This window comes from Gallinula chloropus, assembly GCF_964237585.1.
Source record: "Gallinula chloropus genome assembly, chromosome: Z".
NCBI classification, from domain to species: Eukaryota; Metazoa; Chordata; class Aves; order Gruiformes; family Rallidae; genus Gallinula; species Gallinula chloropus.
The window spans coordinates 85,950,768-85,959,315 of NC_140089.1; positions in this window are offsets into that span (position 1 = coordinate 85,950,768).

Here is an 8,548-nt window from a genome sequence, read left to right on the forward strand (position 1 = left end):
TCCCATGAAAAGATATAGATTAGAAAATGGATGTCTATGTCCATATATATTCTATATCTAATGTATAAATTAGAAAATGGATGTGTGTATATATATATTCTATATCTAATGCATAAATTAGAGAATGGATGGGAACCATGGGCTTAGAAAACTGACAAACTACAAATCCCCTCACTTTAGATTAAATATACTTAGACCGGTCATCAGTTTAATCGGATAAGGCAGAGATCAGTGGGAGGCTAAAGATCAGATTTGTTAATTACTATAATTAAAGAGATAATACCAGGAAAAGCGTGCACATGGCACGGTGCACCAGGAAGGAAAAGAAGGATTTCTTTTCAAGTGGAATTTTCCAGCAAACAGTCCTTGTGCCTCAGCCATAAAGCAGCTATAAACCACACTGCAGTATATAGTTTTGATGAGAGAGGATGTGTGTGACATCAGGGTTTTAAAAAATGCTAATAATAATTTATTTAAAACCCACATGCAGATTCAATACATCATTACTGCAGGTGTTATGGATGCAGTGGAGAAATGCACTACTGCAGGTTAGAAGTACGACCACCCTTGTCACAACCACAAGAGACCCACAAAATGTGCTACTGCCAGCACAGCAGAGTCATGAAATGCAGTGTTACAGCCCAAAACAGTCCCATTACTCCCTGTTACCACCCACATGTGATTCACAAGATTCACTGTCACAACCAGGGCAGATTGAGGGATCCCACGATCCCAGCTCATGAGCGCACTAAATACTACAGATGTGTTAGTCAATCACCTGAGGCTACAAACTTAAAGCGTATCAAATACTCACTCACCCATCTCTCTAGGTAAAGATTCTCAGAACGTTCCCTTAGCCACTCTCCTGGCCAAGGGGAAGGGTCTCCTCACAGAGTTGGAGAAACATCTCCCACCCTCTCAGACCAAATCTGAGGGGTTTGATTTGGTTTTATGTCTTTGATCTACGTGACAGTGCTGGGAGTGGATGATGCCACCTTCCACGTGTGTCATCAGCAGTGTTCCCCTTATCTTACACCCCATCTGTTGCACATCTTTAGGCCCACTGAAGCCAAATGGGACCCTCTGGCTTGCCTGTATCTTACAGCTGGACAGCTGAGTAGTGGCTTGATTTAGACTCAGGGCATGCTCTTTGTTGAAGGAATTTAAGGCTCAAACCAGCTTTTGGTCCACTGAATTATGCAGCACTGCCCTGCTTAGTCTGGGCTTAGAGGACAGCTCCCCATGAGTTGTCTCTGTGGAGAGGGAGCCTCAAGGCAACCCAAGGCTGAGTGTGTACAGGCGAAGGTGTGTACAGTGCTACCCTGCACTGACTGTGCTCTCGTTCCCTAATAACTAGTGACAGGACAAGAAGGCATGGGTTCAAGTTGTAGCTGGGGAGGTTCAGATTACTGGATATTAGGAAAAAATTAGTCACTGGTGGTGAAGCACTGGAACAGGCTGCCCAGGGAGGTGGTGGAGTCACCATCCTTAGAGTTGTTCAAAAATGGGTAGACATGGTGCTTCAGGAGATGGTTTAGAGGTTACAGGGGTATGGCATTGGCAGTTGGACTAGATGATTTTGAAGGTCTTTTCCAACCTTGATGCTTCTACAATTTATGAGAATTCTATGCCACATCTTCTCCAGTGCTTTCTACTGGGTAAGCCAGCTCCATGCCCATTGTGCTGCTCTCCTGAGTCCCTGGTCATGGCAGCGAATCACAAGCAAAGCACTCATAGCCTAAAAATTTGACCAGCAGGGTTTCTAGAATGCCTGCCCTTCTGGGAACTGGGCCTTCACAAAACCATAGCACAGCAGTCTAGGGAGTTAGATCCTATGGGGGAGAACAAAATCCATCTCATTCTGTGTCAGGTTCTGAACCCTGGTTTCTCACACAGGGAAAGACAGAGGGAGGGGGAAGGGCGTGTTACTTTGGAGAAAGCAAGAAAAACATTTATAGATGGGAAATGTGTGTTCTCTAAAATAGAGCTAGGTGTAAAAAGGAGTGGATCTTTATTAATGTTCAAAAAAAGAAGGATGGAATTGCACAGTCAGAATATGGAATTTTCTGGGGGTTAACTTTCCATGGGAGAAGAAAATACACCATGGCTTTCTGTGTGTTCAGATGCTCACACACAAATAGGACTCTCAGCAAGCAGTCAGGGGGCATCTGCCTACGGCCTCTTCACGGCTGCTCTACAGAAATGATGTCACTACATCTGCCAGCCCTAGTGAACCAGCCACTTATCTCAGTAGCCACCCTGATGCTGAGCACCTTTCTTGTGGGTAAAAAAGGGAGATGAGGTTTCATTAGTGATGACAAGCAGGCCACATCAATAGAAGCTTGTGTTAAGTTACTGGAACCTTCTCTTATCTGCAGGGCATGAAAATAAGACAATGTCCTGTATCTGGAATCACTATATATTTTTCATTACTGTTGTGGGCTGGTGTGGCAAGGTTTGGGCTGAGGAGGGCAGGGGGGATAGTGCTGCAGGGGTGGCTTCTGTGAGAAGCTGACAGAAGCTTCCCCCAGACCCAACAGAGGAATACCAGCCAGCTCAAGGACAGACCTGCTGCTGACCAAGGCTGAGCCCATCAGCAACACAGTTAGCACTTCTGTGATAACAGTATTAAGAAGGAAAACAAATCACAAGCAGCAGCTTTTTTCTGCCAGAAAAAGGAGTGAGAAGATGTGAGAAGCTCTGTAGACACCAAGGTGAGTGAAGAAGAGGGGGAGGAGGTGCTGGAGTACAAGTTCCCCTGTAGTCCATGTAGAATACCATGGAAGAAGACCAGGGTAGAGCAGGTTGTCCCACTATCCCGCTGCAGCCCATGGAGGATGGTGGGCAGCAGAGATCCCACCTTCAGCCTGTGGAGGACCCCATGGGGGAGAAGGTAGAAACACATGAAGGACGCTGTGACCCATGTTGGAGCAAGCTCCTGGCAGGACCTGGAGCTTGTGTAGAGAGGGGACCATGCTGGAGGGTTGCTGGGGGAACTTGTGACCTTATGGTGTAACAGGCTGGAGCAGTCTGGGCCTGAAGATCTGCACTCCATGGAAGGGAACCATGCTGGGGCAGTTGGCAAAGAACTGAAGGACTCACATTGGAGAAGTTCATGAAGGACTGTCTTGCTGTGGGAGGGACCCCATGGTACAGCAGAGATATCATGTGATGGACTGACTCAACCCTCCATCCCCATCCCCCTGTGCTGCTGGGGAAGGAGGGAGAGAAATGGGGAGTGAAGTTGAGCCCGGGAAGAAAGGAGAGGTGGGGGGAGGGGGTTAAGATTTGGGTTTATTTCTCATTATCCTTCTCTGAATTGACTGTTAATAAATGAGAGTCTTTTTTTCCTAGCTGAGTCTGCTTTGCCCATGATGGTCACCGCTGAGTGCTCTCTCCTGCCCTTATCCCAACCCAGGAGCCTTTCACTCTATCTCCTCTCCCCTGCCCAGCTGAGAAGGGCAGTGACAGCAAATGCAAGATCCTAAGTCACCTCCTACTGCCTGAAACACCCTAGCTTCTTCTACCTTACTCTAAGCCAGAGGACTCCCTGCATTCAATTTTCCACTGAACAGGAAAACCCAGAAAGAAAACCCCCTTAGACCTCTCCAATTCTCTTCAGCATAACCCAATATATCACCACCTATCTTCAACTTACCCTGCTCTAAACTGCGTAGGTGACTCACCCCTACCTACGCACAGAATTGTCTTCAAAATACAAAGATCCCCTCCCTGGAGAGAGAAATCCTGCTAACAGCAAGCATTGTGTGGTGGTGGCTTAGCAACAAGATGCACCTCCACGTGTGACTTTCCTGCCAGGCACTGTGAGGAGCCAGCAGGCTTGCTACGATTAGTAAACCCAAGTTCATCCAAGAGACTGGGAACACAGCGATAATTTGGAAGGACTACAAGTCCAAAAAGAAAATCCCCTAAGGAGATATTGAACTTCTGCCCTTTGCCCCAAGAAACCCCCTCCATTTGTGGCCATCCCAACCTGAATGGCCTTCAGTGCCTTTTCCATTTCCCTATTCCAGGTCTGCTGGCAGTGTTTGCTGGCGACGGACATAGTCCTCAACCCCTCTTCTCCAGAACCACCAAGTATTTCAGATTCACTAACCCTTTAATATCCTTAGCCACAACACCCTCCAGTTGCTCCCAAACCTTGTTCTGGGGCTTCCTGCACCCACATTCCTGCCACAGCAATGTCTATCCACAGGCATCCATGAGCAAGACCCTTGCTGGAGTTCATTCAACCCTTGCTGCCCTCAGCAGCTCGTTGGAAAGTACATACCATTCATTTCTCTCTCCAAACAGCTAAAAATCACAGCATGTCAACTCTGTGGGGTGGAGAATGACGAAAGATATGACCTGGCAAGAGAGTCCACAGCACCAGCATCGTGTTCCATTCAAGTACAAGAGCAGAATTCCCAGAGGGCTGACAGCCACAAAACTATTACACAGGCATTCAGTTAAGGTTTCATGCAGGCAGATTACATACTGTTTGATCACTCTTCATCCACACAATACAGACTCATGGAATCATAGACTCCCCTGAGTTGGAAGGGATCCCTAAGGATTAAGTCCAACTCCTGGCTCCATGCAGGCCCAGCCAAGTCACAGCATGGGACTGAGCGCATCATCCAGACACTTCTTGACCTCAGCCCAGCTCAGGGCTGTGACCCCTTCCCTGGGGAGCCTGTTCCAGTGCCCGACCCCTCTTCAGTACAGAACCTCTTCCTAACATCCAGCCTAAACCTCCCCTGGCACAGCTTCACGCCGTTCCCTCAGGTTCTATCCCTGGTCCCCAGTTTGATTCCCAGAGGTGCTGTGACCGTCGCTGATGGGCTGGGCCTTGGTCAGCAGCAACTCCGGCCTTGAGCAGGCTGGTGTTTGCTCTGTGGGGCCTGGAGGAAGCTTCTGGCTGCTTCTTGCAGAAGCCACCCCCTGCAGCCTCTCCTCCACCAAAACCCAGGCACACAAAGCTACCCCACCACTGCAAACGCAAATAGTTGTTACAGGTAGCTCGCAGCCTGTGTGAAGGGCAGCAGTGTAAGTACTATTGAAAGAGGAGATATTTACTTGAATTCTTAGCAGAATCTCTCAACAAGATCATCTCCTTTCTAGCTGGAACAGGAACTGGGTGAGATGAAGGCAGCAACTTTCCTTGCTCTGATGGAGTGACCTGCCTGTGGAGGAGGAGGAATCATTCTGCTGTCTATGGCAGAGATTCCCCAGAAGGCAGGTTGATGATGGGATGGCATTACTGGCTTATTTTGTTTGGGGTTTTTGCTTCTAGAGTTCATTTTGCTCAATGGGTGTGATATTTTGACCAACACAGGCAACAGGGCTAAACAGGACATACTGGTAAAGAGTGACCGGCCGTGTGCTTACTCTTTACTTCAGGAAATATTCCTGTTAGTAAATGGAAGATTTAGTGGCAATAAATGGCAAACTGTTTCCAGCACTTCTCCAGCATGTTCAGTCCTGCCTTCACACCACAAGACTTGCATATGTCCTTATTGGGAAGTGCCCTTTCTTTGTTGTTTGTACTGGGATCTGCTGGGTTGGAAGGTCTCAGCAATGGAAGTACCACAGGGAGACATACAAGTTATAAAGACATTGGATTTTTCTTCCTTTGGCCTCTGGTAACATAGAAGTGTTCCCAAAAAGCCAGTGCCAACACTTTGAGGCCAGTGTAACCTTTACTTAATTGCACTATCGCCATAACCTCGTGAGATAAGGCCCCTGCCTAGGGGAGCTCACGCTCATTAGCAGTGATGGATTGTGACATTGACTCCTGGGATTAAGATCAGAGGCTGATAATGTGGAGGAGAAGCCTTATGGGGAGAGCATTGTTCTTATCAGTTCTTACCACACGCAAGGTTGAAGCACACAATAGATCAATTTACATCATTTAATTCATCCAGGTCACAACCATGTGTGCAAGGGGCTGTTGACTTACTGGCAGGACCTTGTTGAAAGCTCAGTGTTCCTGTCTGGGCAAGATTAGAAAGTGAAGTTGCACCAGAGGAGGGGAGCTGATACCGCAGTGGCAAAGTGAGGGAATCTGAGGTACCATGGTGGGAAAGTGGGGTGTAGAAGAGATGTAGCTTGGGGTTGGGCAAAGATGATGCTACAATGCCAGAGAACAGCAGAGCCTAGGAGATGAGGGAAGGGTGGCCCTTCCATGAGATGGACATTTCCATACAGTTGTTTCTCTCCTCTCTTATCTTGCACCACATTTAAGCGTTGAGTCCATTGGTCACGGTCCCCTTTACAAAGAGATTGCCTTACAGCACAGTAGGATGGAGCCAGGCCACCAGCAAGATCAAATTCGGTCATGCTGCAGGGTAAATCAAACACAGGTAGTCTAAATCTGGTGAGCAGGTCAGGAGGGGAACGTGCTGGTTAGGAGTGGACATGATTAATGGAATGAGCAGTTAATGTCACGTGGGGTAGGTGAATTTCTCACAAATCTCTGCTTCTCATGTGACGCCCTCAGAGACCTTAGCTGAGTTAACTAGAGAGGCTTTGCAGTCCCTGAAGGCAAATTCTTCCTGTGGTTTCATCTGTTTGGTTGGATGTAGGCCTTAGCTTGTTGTGTTTGAAAATCACTGTGCCTTGTTGCAGCACATCCTTAAGTACCTTAAGAGTAAAAAAATCCCTAACCCTAGGCTGCCCACATGGTAGTAGCCAGTAGTAAAAGAGGGAAAAAGGTTTCTCTTTCTATTTGGGAGCTGGGTGACTAAAGGCCTTCCACAGCTAAGCTTTCAAGGGGTAAGCTGCCTTTGACTTTGTCACAGAATCACAGAAGTTTGGTCTGGAAGGGACCTTTAAGGGTCATCCTGTCAATCCCCTCTGCCATGGGCAAGGACATCTGCAACCAAATCAGGTTGCTCAGAGCCCTATCCAACCTGACTTTGAACGTTTCCAGGGATGTGTTACCTACCACCTCTCTGGGCAACCTGTGCTGGTGTTGTCATACAGACAGGTTTTAGTCTAGCCCATATTGATGAAACAGAGCCAAGCCCTTGCAGGCGAAAGGCATTGCTTGTTACAGGTAATCACACTGTAGAAGGATTATTCCAAGATTTAGCCAAGAAGGGAAGAACAGACATGTGTGTCTTCTGAGCTGCAATTGCTCCTTTGCCTGTCATGCTTGATTATTCTGAATAATCAGGGTCTGGCCCTTTTTCTCTGAGTATGTAGATGATTCTCAGTTATCCTTTGAATGCTTCTGGGTGTGCTCCCAGAAGAACTTGAATCCTGGATGGCTTTGTGATACATCTGTAAGCAGCTGTCTTCTTCAGAACTAGTTGCTGCTACCAATCCCATGACCAGGAGAAATATGGCCTTGTGATGTTTGAGGAGCACATGAGCAACCCCACGTGCCTTAAGTCAGAGCTGTTTGGGTGCATTTCTTTCGTGGCTTGCTCACAGCATCACAGGTTTCTGCGAGTCTTACAAATAGCCATTCTTCTTTGAAAGGACAATGGAACAAATGAAGGTGCAAAACCTGCTGGCGTGATTATCGGTCAAATCACAAATGGGGCCTCTGTTACCTCCTCAGCCTTATTACGTAGATCTGCAACATACAGGTTAGTGGCCTCCTCTGGGAGAAGGATTGTTGTAAGGACAATGTGCCCTTACTGCATGGCATTCTTGCTGACATTCCTCCTCTGCTAACGTAGGCCTCAATAGTCCTTGGCCTGCCATGTGCTCTAGTTGGAAGGGTAGCACTGGTTTTGCCTGGCTGGTCGATGTGAGTCTTGTGGATTCCTGCTGGTTTGCAGAATCGCCGCCCTGGGAGGCTGTGGAGTGCATAGAGCTGTGATTTTCAGCTATACTGGAAAGGCCCTGATGGGTGGTTTTGACTTGCCATGAAGGACCATTCCAAAAGGTCTCCAGATAGTTCAGGCTGGAGCTATGCAGATTGCATCCCTCTTGTGTAATTCCTTCTTTGGCATCTGTTGCTTCTGAGCCTGGCTTGTGCTGAAGCTGAGAGAAAGCTTTGGCTATCAGTCAGGGGAAACATCTTCTAGACTTTTCATTACAGTCAAAATATAAAGCAATAAACATTTTTTTGCCAAGGAAAAAGCTTTTCTTACTCTGGGGAGAAAATCTGAGTGTCTCCATCTAACTGTACCTATTTCTTAAAGTACAGCTGATGTAAGTTCCTCTGCTCTTTTTCAGCATGTCTGTAAACACCTCAGGGATAGGGATAGATGTCCTTTTCTGCTCTGTTCTACTGTTCTCAATTCCAGCATGACTTCTGCTTCACAGCATCTATCATTTGGTGGGCATTCACCCTTTCAAAAATAATTTAGTTCTTCTCCCTCTGCTTTGTGGCACATTTCAGTTTTGGCTTAGTAAAATAAAAAATGACAATGTGGCAAACTCACCCTTAGTCTCACCTTCCGTGTTGTAAAATCCCCACTGAATTTTGGATTGGCTGGTCTGCCTTCTGAAGTGCTACACGGATCCTCTCTATCCTTGTTGCAGTTCAGGGTACTGGCAGACAATAGGGGCTGAAAAAATGGCTGCTGTA